The following is a 14560-nucleotide window of genomic DNA, read 5'->3' as shown; positions in this document are numbered from 1 at the left end:
TGTTTGTCTCCAGGCTCAATACATTTACGTCTTTCCCTGCCTAACGCCTCACTTCTTGCATGTTTAAACTGGATTGTGAAAGAGAAAGAGAGAGAGACAGACCACCCCAGCCTCTGCTGTCTTGTTCTCTTTACCTTCTCCTCTGTATTTTTTTTCTCTTTCATCTGAGTCCAACTGTACCTTCTCAGTGAGACGACATGAGTAAATGGTTCTGTCAGGCCTCCTGAGTGGATTAAAGTGGCCTTCAATTACCTTCATCATTGACCTTATGAAGCTGGTTAACTGCAAAATCCTTAACCCTAAACTCACTCTTTGTGCACTCTAATTCAGTCTAACACACGCAGGGTGACAAACACACATTTGTGTTCACAACATTATAAAGGGGATGAAAATGAGTAGGAAAGAACTGTATTGAAAAAATAGGTTAGGGCTAAAATAATTCATTCTGGAAGTTTCCCTTTTTTCCGATTTTGGTCGAGATCAAAGCTTGGTTTCAGGTCTAATTAACCAAACGAATGCAGATCCCAGACCTTCTGGCTGCGGGTAAGGCCTTGGAGGGATCCCTTGCTGAAAATCCACATTAGATTTAAATAATTAATATGACACCTTGAGCTCCGCAGAGAAAGAGGGGCTCCGTGTTGGAGTTTAGAACAATGTCACTGCCAAGTGTAATGCTGTTTGTCTCCATGAAAATGAGCAGCGGAGAAAGCAGCCACTCTATTGTACTGCCCCCTTGGCGGATCAGGGGACTGCTCTCCCCTTTGTCATGCTAACAGGGAGCTTTAAGGGGCCGTTGGTAAAGCAGGCCTGCGGCCTGGGCTCCATTCCTTACTGGGCCCGGCTGAGACAAGCTGGGCCTGGCTCTGGGGACTTGGCGCTGGGGTCATTTTATGGTTTTTAATCCTCTTAATCCCCGTTAGAAGGGGCTTGGTGGAGACAAATCTGCTCCCAGAGGTCCTTAGGATTCAAACGCTGCGCTTGAGCAACTGTATCATTTGATAACAACAATGGTGGAGGAGAGAGAAAGAAAGGGAGAGGGACAGACGGGCAGAGAAAAAGGAAAAAAGATAGAAATCTACATCATGATTGAGAGATATAGATTTTTATCTTTGCCCTCTGGTTATTAGTGCGACCTGTCAATTGTTACTTTTTGCGCTTTAGTCTTTGGAAGTTTACGTCAGAGTGAATAAACAGTAAAGAAGCCATAAACATACACACATAAACACCGGGTCTGCATCTCATGCTAATGACCCTTATGTTGCCCTGTGGTCCTTTAAGAAATGCAGCGTAGTCTTGTTCTCTGCGTGGCCGGCACAGCAGCCCGTTTTCAGGGCTCAGAGCCGGGGATAATCCAAAGGGTCCTATTCAAATTAATACACTCCTGTTAACCTCATCTCAGACAAGCTCTCGTCATTATCACTCAATTAAAACTGCATATATGAACAGGGCTGGGCTGGAGAGGCCTCAGTCTGTCTGAGCTTAGTGACCAAATAGTCAGGCCAGGGGGGGCGGCGAGCCACAGTGGGAGCTAAAAACAGCGAGTGATCAGAACAAATGGAGGCTTATTGTACACTAGCTAGTCAGAAGGTCAGACACAACACACCAGCTGGAGATCTGACAAATAATAAGTACAAATTATAAGGATATTTAGGAAATATTTGACCTAATTTTTAAATGTTGATGTTCTTAAAAGGCGGGTTTCAGATTATAAGTAGAGGCTGTGGTGAGAACTAGTGGGCCACTACTGTAAATACGTAATTTCAAACAACACTCAGTCTTCTCTGTCACTTTGAGTTGAAAGAGTATGAGAGAGGATGGCTAGGTTGAGTCACAAATGCCCATGGCTCACCAAGAAACCCAAACATAGCCTAGAACGTTCCTTTTGTGGAGAATGACATGAGAAAATTTGAGTTTGTGGTCAGCCGTTTCTTGACAGCAGAAACCAAAGCATGGAGTGAAGCACAGGAAAAGAAAAGTACAGAGGGAGAGAAAGTGATTTAAGAATATTTCTGACACTGTGAGTTTGAGTCTTTAATGTGACAGATTCCTCTCGTATTCAACCACGTTCCTGCTCCGCTTCATACATATGAATAAGCACGCACTTACAGTATTTGCACCAAACCTCTCTCTTCCTCAACTCCTCCTTTTTGTTTCTCATCTTCAAATTGCTCCCCAGATCCATTCTCTGCTAATGTACCCAGAGTTGGGGTATTGGGATGAGCACCTTCAGTGCTGAACCGTGGTGTGGGAACAGGCTAGCTGTCTGTGTTCTGCATATTGCCTGCAGCCAAAGACTGAGAAGGAGCGAGCAAAACAACAACCACAAGTCTGGCTTGTCTGCAGAATGCCAGGACTGCTTAGTGGTTGGCAGCCTCCAACACACCAGGGGTACACTGCTGTCATTCGCTGGGAAGAAATGCTTGAGATCCCAAATTCCACAGGCAGGGCACATGTTACTTGGAATGAGGAGGGTAAATCACTCTCTTTGCATACGTAATGTTGGGTTTTGGATTGTCTGCAGGTACTTACTTCATAGTTGAAACCTCAAAATGAATTTGAAAAAAAAGCACACATCCGCGGTTGTTGCGGCCTAACTTGGAGGAGCTTCAAGTATTTACTTGAGAAAATCTGTATATTGTTCTTTTTCGGCTCGACTACACCTGCTGCTCTACGCCCAGGATGTCAGGTAGTTTGTTAAAACTAGCATCTGCAGAGGGCTTTACGTGAACTGTTGCCTCCTGCCAGAAGGCTTTTTTTCCCTACATTTTGAGAACACACTTGGCATGTATCCTTTACCGCTCTTAGTTTCCCACAACCCTCATCCATCATCAGCATATTAAAGTAGGTGTTGTAAGTCAGTAAAGACCTCTAAACCCGACTCCTTGACAGTCTGCAATATTTTCTTTTCTATTAGACTTGTGGCTAAGGATACTTGGAGTTGTTTTCCATGTGTTGAGTAACAAAAGTAATGCGATTATTTTTGGCTCATTAATGTAAAATTAACGTAATCTGAAAAACATCCCCGCCTGTTCCCCTCAGACTCAACTGATTTAAATGGAAGACATTTAAAATTTTAATTTAATGCTGACAAATTTTATGAAAATGTCTTTTGTCCTGCTTCCCTCCCCTCACCCCCAGCCAGACGTGGCAGGCGGCTGCCCCTCACTGAGCCTGGTTTTGCTGGAGGTTTCTCCCTGTTAAAAGGGAGTTTTTCCTTCCCACAGTTGCCAAGTGCTCACAGGGAGGTTGTCTAATTGTTGGGTTTTTCTCTGTACTATTGTAGGGTCTTTACCTTACAATACAAGCTGTATATTTTGCACTACATAAATTATAAATATTTCAAATTACAGGCTCTTGAGGGGTTGGTCAAAATTTTACTTTTTAGTTTACAATGATCTCAGCATCGGTGGATTATCTGAATATGATGAGGAGATGTGGATACTGCATTGAGCACAAGTGCCACAGTGCAGATGTTCCCATTTAAAGTTTTATTAAAGTGAGTACAAGGGACATGCCATCTTGTTCAAAAGAAAATTGCTGGCTGAACAAGCAATAAAGCGGCACATTATGAAGAGTGTGTCCAGTGTTCCTGGGACCATCTGTGATCCAGGCCCTTCTGCATCCTCAGACTGGGAGGATTTTGGAAAACGTCTGCAGAACCTAAAGTTGTTTGATCAGTGTGATTTGTCCAAATAATTTACAGCTTTGTGAATTCAAATGAAAAATCTAAAATATTTACATCATATCAAGGTAAACTTTTCAATGCCTATAATGAAGTTATTTTGCAAAAAGAAGCGAAAGCATTTGCTTTTATTCACAGCATGAATTGGTCAAGACATTTCACTGTGTGGCAAATAAACATGATCATATATTTTAAAAGCATTTAGAGTTTACAGCTCACAACATCTCCAATTGGAAAATGAACTTTAAAGTAGTAGACTTGTAGTCTTTTGAATTTACAGAGTTTTCAGGCCGATTTAAAGAAACTCTGTTTGCTGTGTAGATAGAGCATTTTATGTTGTACGGAATTACAGCAATGTGTTTATATTTTCTGCCATCAAGAAGAAACAGCAATATGTTATTGTGTGGTGTGTGTGAATGTGGGGGAGTCCATATGTCTCATTTTTACAGGGAAAAACAATAATATAATCTATTCAAGTATAATTAATTACTAGCACTTTTAGGCATCAATAAATAATTTAAAAAATAATATTTAATCACTCTTGTTAAAGATAAATCAGTGCAACAAGATTGCTATGTTATTGTATTGCTAAATTTTATTTATTTATTTGTTTATTTATTGTTACGACTGGATCAGACTGACCCTGAACCCCCCAGAGTTATGCTGCTGGAGGCTTCCCTTGATGCACTGAGGCTTTCTTCTTCACTTACCTCTTTCCAGTCTCACTGACTTTCTTTCGAGTCAGTTTATACAGCACTCTGCATTTAATCATCAATTATTATTAATCTCTGGCTCTCTTCCACAGCGTTTCTTTTGTCCTGTCTCCTTCCTGTCACCCCCAATTGAAATGAATTGAATTAAATATGTGTCCATTTGCCCTATTGCATCCCCTGAACTATGACACACAGTAGCAGGTGTTGCTTTTAGGTGGCTCTGTTGAAGTCCCAGTAGGTCTGCAATGCTTGCTGGATCTTCTCCAGTGTGATAAAACACTATGTTTTTCTTTTCTGGGAAATTGATAAATTAACTAATCTGGAGTTTAAGAGTTGTGTCGATGTGGTCAAACACTTCTCTGTTCCATTGTGTGCATTTGTTTCTGCTGAATGTACCACAGAACCATAGGCTCACACAGGAAGACAGATTCATGGTGCATGACCCCATGAATTCTGAATAAAATAATGAGCATGCTCCTAATTGCATTCCCCACTTGATACACAACCTTCAGGAAAACGGCTGAAAACTGCAGTGTCATAAACTCATCTCTCCAGTAACGGTTCTCCACACGAAATTCAGAGCTGTTTGACACAGAATTCGAGCTTTGGGATGAGACCGCAGACATTCAAGAGCAAAATGTCATAACGGGACTTCCAGGGAATCATTTGAAAAAAACAACAGCAGTGCTGAAGGCAGCCTGTAAATGCAAGAATGGTTTTTAATTTAATGACTTTTGGATCGCACGTCATACATGACTACGTTTTTATGTCTCTTTTTTTCCTGTTTCATGTCTTGAATAACAATAGTAATAACAATAAATCATTATTATGAGAGGTATGAGGTTGCAATCTTAAAAGAAGCCCACTAATGAAAGAAATTCCCTGTGTCTACTGAGTTCACAGTGCAAGTTTGACCCTGTTGTCCTTCTCCGCAGTACCAGCCAAAACTAAAAATGCCATTCGGAGCACCAGATTGCATTTTCCATCTGGTGGACTTTCAATGCGACACAGGAAGACATGCGAACAGCTTTTCGTAATTGTGGTTTCATAAAGAACGCCGGTGTCATTTGTTACACTGCTCTCGCTGCAGACACATTGTTTCACACTGTGGGTTGTTTTCCTTTGTCAGGTCCTAAGTCCTAACTCCAGATCCTTTGATCAGGGCTGCGTTCACCTCCCTCATGTTTCTATAGCCTTTGAGAAAGACGAACACAGGCAAGATACCTGTGTAATGAGCATAGCACGCATGCTTGTGTGTATGTGCACTTTATGAATCAGAGTTCATTTCAAACACTTATTTCTTACTGGGAGTGCAGCTGAGAGCGAAAACACTGCTTGTTGCTGTGAGTGTGTGTGTGTGTGTATTGATGTGTGTTTGCATGTGCACTGACAGCCTTTGAGCCAGTTCTCGCCTTCACTAAAAACGCTTAGGGCACAAAGCAGCCTTCCCCCCTCTGCTCCTGAGCACAGGCCCTGCTCTCGCTCTCTGACAGGAGCTGAAGGTAAGCACCAAAGACATCCTGACACACACGCGTAAAAGCACTTTTGATGCAGGGAAAATGGACCGCTTTGCAGTGTACAAATAACAGCAAAATGTCAACAGAATGAGGCGAGTCCGACGGGAGGCAACAACACAAGCCAGGTTCAAATGATATTAGAGCGAGCAAAACATGAGCGTCAACCACCAAAGGCCCTTTGCTTGTCTACCTCGATCTTCACATTGTTTTGACTTTGTCTGTTTATCAAACCATCCTTTTCTCTTGCGTTAAATCAAAAACGTGATAACTTACAAGAAGACGACAAAGAAAAGACGCGAGGGAAACAAACAAATGGAAGAAAGCAAACGGTTTAGAACCCACAATAGTAAAAAATGCTAATTAATTTATAAAAAGGATTATTTATAAGTTTGCCCCTCACAAAGTCCAACTCCCCCATGCTGCTCTTCTGTCACTGCTAAGTAACTTTAGGCTTACTTGCACATAACTTATATTGTCAATTATGCTGTCAGGCAAAAATTGGAAGAGATGAGGATGAATTTCCAGGCCACGCTTTGTAAATAATCATACTTGAATTCTTAATAAAATAGTAATATGGCAAGGACAGTGTTTAGGTTGCCAGATGGCTTAAACTGCCTTAGACAGGCTGGATATTACGACTTCTTCTTACAGGAAAAGCAGTGGAGCGGCTTATTATTACAGTTCTTTAACTTATGATGTTTAGATGACTAAAACTCCTTACTAATGATTGATCAACATTTATTGCTGCCTTTATGATTTATTAGAAACATAAAAAGAATTGTAAAGGGGTTTATTACAAAACAGAAACACCTGCCAAATGTCATTTTTCATAACCTGACAGTCAGAAACTTTTTATTCTGCTTTATTTGCTGTAACTGAGACATAAAGCATTGATACATTAATTAATCAGCTCTTAATTATTCCTTTTCTTACAGTGTATACTACAGTAACAAAAACAAAAGCAGAATTGAATGGAAATAGCAACAGTAACATCAGAGCTGGAAGACTGAAAAGGCACACTTGGCCGAAGCGTTTCATCCGTCGTGACAATGTTAGGAAAAAAACAAAAAAGAGCGCCGGGTTGTAATATTTGTGGATCGGGTTAAAAAAAAGAGAGAGAATGTGGAAAAAAATAGAATTACAGACCAGAAGAAAAAAGCAGGTGGAGGACAACTACCACCTGATCTGTCAGCTCGAGATTAGACACTTGCTGCAACAAACATCATCAAGTAGGACTGTGTATCGCAAAGAAATGAGGGTGAAAGTGATGAGATCCTGCAAGGATAAAAGGCCGTCGATTTCATTGTTTTTTTTAAACACATCTGACCAATGTTTTAGTACTTAAATTCTTTCAAATATTGTTTTGTAATGGATTTGGTTTGAACACACTAAGGATTTGACAGCCTTCACCACACTTCTCCATCTCTCCATATCAGGGTCTAGGTTTGGTAGAAGTAGTTTTAAATTACTGACAATTTCAGGTTAGAAAATATAGATGAATACTGTATTTGTGAGTAAAACCATTCATACATGTCTGCACAGTTGTGCCTCTGATTTGAACGTGTGCATGGTTCTCTTACAAGCCCTATAACTCTCCCATACACTGCGACGCCTCCCCCATCTGTCTGCCTGCGCTGTTTCTCCTGTGAGGTGTGTTTGGCGAAGGCCCAGGGGTCAGGGCCCAGCGATGCTCAGGAAGATAAGTGTCTGCTCTAACCCAGGGCTACACCTGTAGGTCACTGCAGGGGGATACTAATCCCTCAACCACCCGCTAATACTGATGATCTGCATCTGAGACCCTCTCCCCAGGGAGTGTGTGTGAGTGCATCATGTTGGTGTGTGTGTGTGTTTGGTTTGGATGTAGGGGCAACAGGGGGCCCAGCAACCCGTGTCTATATGTGTATCTGTGTGTGTGTGTGTGTGTGTGTGTGTGTGTGTGTGCTTCTTGTGGTATGGGGGATGGGGAGAAAGTATTTCTTTCTGCACGTTTATGTATATATATGTGTGTGTGTGTGTTTGCAGGCAAAGGTGGAGCCATCTTTAAGGGATGCTGGGAGGATAACCGGTCCATTTTTCTTGGCCTCCACCTTCAGAAGGGGCTCGGATGCTCAGATCCTAGACTGAATAATTTGTCACCTATTTACATGGAGCCAAGAACTGGGGAAATGGAACGAGCAGGTGGTATCTCACTCTCCCTCCTCCCTGTGCCACAGACAGATGTGTCTAACTGCAAACATCCCCCCATCTTCTCTCCTTCTCCTGGGGCTCTCTTTCAATGTGTTGCACTCTTGATGTCTAAAATAAGAAAGGCAAATCACTGCTGCTCAGAACTGGCCTAATAATGTTTTTGTTATCTGACAAAGAGTTATTTTCTTAATTGCACAACAAATTGATGGATAACAGACAAAATTAGATATCACAGTATCACACAGAGCACACAGTTCTATGCACAACCAAGAAAGCTTCAGATTATCTCATTTGATAACCTGGAGCCATCAAATTTTTGGAGTTTTATTCAGGTCTGTAAACACACAGTACCGTGAGTTTGACTGTCTGTTAATGTGTTTCTGCTCCGGCCTCACACTGTGCTATGACTCTTAAAAGTGACATAGAAAATCAACATTTTTCAAAAATAGAAAATAGGATAATAATGTGTAATCCTGGTAATAGTTTTACCTCATGTCCTGGCATATTGCACATTGTGACAGGGGGCATCTTTGTCATTATTTATCATAGATGCCTCACACCAACTTTGTCATTCAGCTGAACTTTCTCTCATTATACTCAAAGTTTTTAAAGAAAAAAAAAAGCATGCGGCCAAAAGCAATTCTGACTTTTCCAGTATTCAAGTATGGATTTAGATTTTACTCAGACTATTAGTACTTTTGCAGCTACAGCTATTTTTGCTTTGAAGATAAAGTTTACATGCAAATCATGCCTTTATTATTAAATTTTATTAAGTTCCTTAGTAAAAAAAAATTAGATTGAATATTTTGTGTAGACTTTCTCCTATTAGAGCTATAAATGCTAATGGAAAACTCCTCACGACATAAACAGATACAGATGGTGTTACCATAACGCAGCATTAAAGAAGATAAAAAAATGCACAATACAGTAATGTGATATTACCTCGAGCTTTATTCTCTCTCAAGGCTTTGCATACGAACTAATTCCTGCTGTTTTTAAGAGGCCAAATAATAAAATGCATGACTGCAAACAGTCGCAAAAGTCACAGGTAACGAGCTAACTTCACTCAACATAATAGCCAATCATAAGAGCCGCTCTTCATGCCCGTTACAACATATTAGAGGGAAATGTTTACAATTGTAGCACTTTTTTAAAATGCTGGAAGACGGGAGAGAAAGTTAACATGTGGTGGTGACGACACTGACGCTTGATTAGGTGCAGGGTTGAAAAAAAACAGTGATTGGGTCTCTCCTCAGGCTACCTTACTCCACACAAACGCACGCCCATACATACGTAAATGCTGCTCGCTAATCACATTTCACCCCAATCACTAAATACACATTCACATTTGAAGGTTTATCCCAGGCGGCCATTTCAAATGATTATGTATGTGATTCCAACCACACAGAGCACAGAAAGTGTTTACTCTTTTCATTGAGGCGCTGGATAAGTTGAGAGCAGAAGCTAAGTGTACTACAGTCTATGGCAGAAGAATAAACATTTTCCTTTATAGCCCGAGGACCCACTTTTCATCTGTCAAGCATCTTTTAATAATTAATCTGTTTAATACACACACAGCATCTGCTGGGTACAACTCCCATCCTCCCATTCAAACTGACTAGCACAGCTGCCACTGTTTGGGTGTACTGTACAGGTCTGGAATATGATAAGATGTGTTTTTTCCCCCCTCCTTTCAATACACAGACAAAATACTGCTATGCATGCTGACATACAGAATACAGACACTTGCAAATACGCAGGAACTTCTATATGCACACACTACTGCAAACTAGTTTATGCAGAAGGGGTGAAGCCCCGACTATGAGCCTACTTTTCCCTATGTGTTTTTCCTTGGTGAGCGGGCCAAATGGGGATTGTGTAAATTAAATACATTTCTTTTTCCGGCAGCAGAGAGAAATGATGCCAGATTAAGCCCATGAATATATACATGGGCCAGGGCTGACCTGTCTCCAGACGCCTGATTTCCCTGGAGGGGTGCTGACATGGTGAGGGGCTTCAGGGGTGTGTAGGTGTGTGTATGTGTGCTTTGGTGCGCGTGTGTGCTGCACGGTGCACCTCAGACAGAGGTGAGGAGATCTCTTGAACAGGTCCAAATTGAGCTTAATCTCATTCCTCATTGTGCTGGAACAGGAATGAAATTGCACAATTGCACTTTAATCGACCATCGAACGCCCCTCCTCTCCCTCCTCCTCCTCCTCCTCCTCCTGTCGTCTTTCTCTCACTCTTCTCCTTTTCATTTCTGTAACTCGCTCTCTCTTTTTTTATGTCATTGGTCTTAAATTCTTCACGTGGGCCGGTGGTCGTGATTGCCTGTTAGCCTCTATTTGTTCCTCCTCCTGTTTTCCTTTTGTTCCAATGGAAGCATCTAATAATGTCGGTTCAAGCAATCAGGAGGTTAATGTAGTTAGGATAAGGGCAATCATAAACCAATAAAAGCCGTCCGGATGCTCCATTTCTCTTTCGGTGCACATCTAATCCAGGGAAATTGCGATTTCGGGAATCCTGCTTTGCATCCGTTGCACTGGAGCGCGTCTCCGTCATGGGCAGGAAGGATTCAGTCAGTCCCCTAGGGTTGATTACACACACACACACACACACACACACACACACACACACACACACACACACACACAGAGCCATTTGTGCCACACAGGTGTGTCTGATTATCTAAGGTAGGAAACCTTGGGTCAGCTTTATATTAGTCATATGAAGACTATTTGCTTTTCCAAGATTACAGAGTTGCAAAAAAAAAAAAAAAGATAATTTCATTACCTGATTTAAAAACAGTTGGGCGATTATATTCAGCAGTTTGCCTTACTAGCTCTCTCCTCGAGACGCTGGCGACAAAATCAAATAAACAAACCACCGTTTCCTGGAGAATTTAGTTTTGTTTTGAGTGAAACGACTTGAGGAAAACATTCACCACGCTAACAATGACTGTGCAGATTAGAGAAACCCATGGAAGTAACCACAGAGAAAGCAGCCACTATGGTTGGATGCATCCCATACCTCAAGTATTCCATTTACGCACTCAAGATGATAAGTGAGGATGGAAATAAAACACCTGTGTTTAAGTGCCGCTGCTACAAGATGTTTAAAAGTTATAAATTGGCACCTAATTCGCTGTCGAGCTTTGGGTAAATGCACATCTAAAATAATGTAACTGTAACCACAGTTATTTGGAATCTATGTGTAATTGTACAATTATTAAAAACACATTTCCTCCAGTAATTTGGTGTTTTTACAGAGCTACGCTCTGCTGATAATGATTCTTCACGACAAAATGTCTATGCAAACATAATGAAAGGAATGCATGTAGGAAAAAAAAACAAAACATACACCAAGGCGAGATCTGCCCCTGTTACATATTTAGATTAAAATAAATGAATGCAGGTACTTGAGCCATGTAAAATGTGTTGATTTGTTGCTCAATGTGTTGGAACAAAACAATGCAACAAAGGTTCCCAGGATGTTGTATCTGGGGTGGATGTACTCATTATGGCCCATAATGAAGGGCCCTGCTTACCGCTGTGCATCTACTCAGCAACACTGGCGGACTACACACACACACACACACACACACACACACACACACACACACACATTTAGACACATACATACACAGGCCAGGCCGCTGCCAGGCTGTCAAGTCCAAAAATAATTAGGCATCAAAATGAGTTTCCCTGTTTTTTTTTTTCCTCCTCTTGTTCGTTTTATTCATGTGCTGGAACTTGGGAGACTGGCTAATGCAGTTAACATGCTCTCATCATGAATTTTCATTACACCATTACATGGGTACATTACAAGAGCAGGGGAGCTGCGACTACAGGGATGCCATCAACATGCATACACTGACAGACGCACACACACACACAGACAGAAATCACAGACACACGTGCAGTAAACCCATACATTTATTCAGATGCACAACTGCATACTAAGTGATGCTGTATTGTTCTGGCAAATTTCTGTAATATACTGCATATAGCTTCTTGAAACATACCTACATCTTGCATCTGTGACACTGTTATAGACTGAAGGGGGAGGCATGGTCAGAAGTTGTGGGAAATTCACAATACTCTCTTGCTAAGAATGACAGCTGATCATAAATATGAAACTGTAGAAGAATAACATAACCTAGAATAACACTGGCAAACAGGTAGCCCTGCTCATTTCAACAGCAAATACATCTCACAAAACAGAAAAACACTTCACTGGTTTATACATTTCTGCAAAACCATATTTGATAACACTTTAAAAAAATAACTTAGTTACTAAACATCAAGTGAGGAACAAACCTGGAGCAAGCTGATGGTGATTTCTTAATATCTCCTCACTCAAGACTACATGATATAGCAGTAATACAGTTGGATGGTGCCGTATAAGTAAAATGCTGGCTTATAATTAGTTTTCTTGGTGAACTGTAATCAATGTAATAACAGTAAGTACACATTTATTACAGAAAATGTCAACTTTATAGACTCAAATGTATTTATTTATTTATTGCCTCAGGTAGTGAAGCATCATAGCAAGTAGTTACTCAGTAGATTGATCTGAAGGTCAAAGTGATAATAATGCTATATATAGCTGTTTGAAACTGTGTTTCTCATTGCTTGTATTGACGGCATATAGGAAATGATCTATGGGGATTGTAATATATCACATTATTTCATTATGACTTTACTATGTACATTACAGTAACAGGTTGTAACCATTAAAATGCATAACAATTTGATTACATGTAAAATGTTGCTGAGTATTATTTGCCTTTGGAAAACAAAATAAAATCATAATCAAAAACGTTTTTCACTTTAATAAGCAAAATTAAACGAATGATGCACATTTCCTATGTCAACATGAATAAAAAATAATTATACTCAAAATTACATTATATGACGTAATTATATTACGTCATATAACAACAGCCCGCATTTTGCACTTGTTTTTACTGCGCTACAAGCTTCTTAAAGTACCTTTAAGACAACAAAACAAAATCAATATATACAAAATGCAATACTATACCCTTAAAAGTAAATACTACCCAGAGAGGGAGCTTCCTTGGTTGAGGTTTGCAGTGCTTGTTGTTGTTGTTGTTTATAAATCTATTAATGATTTTATGAGCTTTAGGCGTCCTTTAAACTGTCTTTGATAACCTTAAATGTTTTTTCTTTTTAATTGTGTTTTTAGATAAGCTAAGGGACTGCTCATGCTATAATGCATTCAATCTTTGTCTGTCCACTCATTCCTCCTACACAGGGAGGAGTACGCAGTATACTTCTACACAGAAGTTGCGCAGCCAAATTTGCTGCACAGGTATGCAGGCCTCTAAAGGTTCTTATCTATAGCACATATATCATGTTACCTAGCAACCACCTACCAAATGACCCATGACACCTTATCGAAACATTGTATTATTTTAATTTCACAACAGTAAAATCAAATTCTCCAAAAATGTAATTATGCATGATAATTTTGTGATGTCATCGTGTTACATAGCAACCGCTTAACACTGAGGTAAAGTCACAGACCAAACAACACTGTAGCATGTACTAGTCAAATATAATAGACAGGCAGGTATCAAATTTGGTTTTAACTTTGGAAGTAAGCAAACACACAGTGCATATCTTTAAATTGTCAAAGTGTTGATGTAATTTTAAGCTTTTCCTGCCTTTTTAAATAACATCACATAGATCGCATTAAGTGGACATACCTTCACTTATTTGCCAAACCATGTGTGCTGAAATTGTACCAACAGCGTTAACCTAGGTTGCCATGCATTTTAATGCACCGCTAGCTCCAAAGGGCTCTGCATGTGTCAATGGGCAACAAGAGCATGAGCATATGTAGGTGTGTGTACGTGGCTCTGCTTCTTAGCACAAAATGGGTTTTCTATTGCTGATCTGCTCATGCTCAATTACCCAAAGTCTCCTGGGGCTTAGAAAAGGTAAACACACATCAGCTGGATCTGATTTATTTTTCTGTCCCACAGCAGCTTAGAATTAAGACGTGCATGCTCTGTTTTTCACAGCGCACTGGCCCTACACAGAGATATGCTTAATATTGTAACAATTACTTACTCACACGTGTGATTATGATTGTAATAGTTGCTTTGTCAGTTGCAGAATTTCACAGAGATAAAACATCTTAAGTAGCCATCCAAACCAGGCACTGAATTCCCAAGATCAAATATTCATAATCATCAGACAGTAATGCTACCGGTGCTTATGCTGCTAAGTTTAGAAAAGTCCTAGTTCTGTGACAGATTAGACAGTGCTTGTGCCTTTGTAACCATGCCAAGGCCCTACATTCCCTGAAGCCTAAATTCTTCTGCCATCCCTGCCAACCTTCCTTCCTTCCTCTCAGTGCCTTCCTTCGCACTTTCCTTTGTTACCCGGCAGGTATCAGGGCAATGTGTGCACTTCACTGTCCTCTGGTTCTTA

At 40.5% G+C, this 14560-nt stretch overlaps 1 long non-coding RNA gene across 1 annotated transcript in view; it reads left to right on the top strand.

Annotated features, from left to right (window-relative positions):
• Positions 1-8484, top strand: part of LOC120433564 — a 53783-nt gene extending 45299 nt beyond the window's left edge. The window contains exon 4 of the long non-coding RNA XR_005608619.1: positions 7935-8484. This is a non-coding gene — a long non-coding RNA (uncharacterized LOC120433564). The remainder of the gene's footprint in view (positions 1-7934) is intronic.
• Positions 8485-14560: the final 6076 nt, after the last annotated feature.

Source organism: Oreochromis aureus, linkage group 16, assembly GCF_013358895.1.
Source record: "Oreochromis aureus strain Israel breed Guangdong linkage group 16, ZZ_aureus, whole genome shotgun sequence".
Taxonomy (NCBI): Eukaryota; Metazoa; Chordata; class Actinopteri; order Cichliformes; family Cichlidae; genus Oreochromis; species Oreochromis aureus.
Note: the sequence above shows the minus strand (reverse complement) of the source record. Positions and strands in the feature narration are given on the sequence as shown.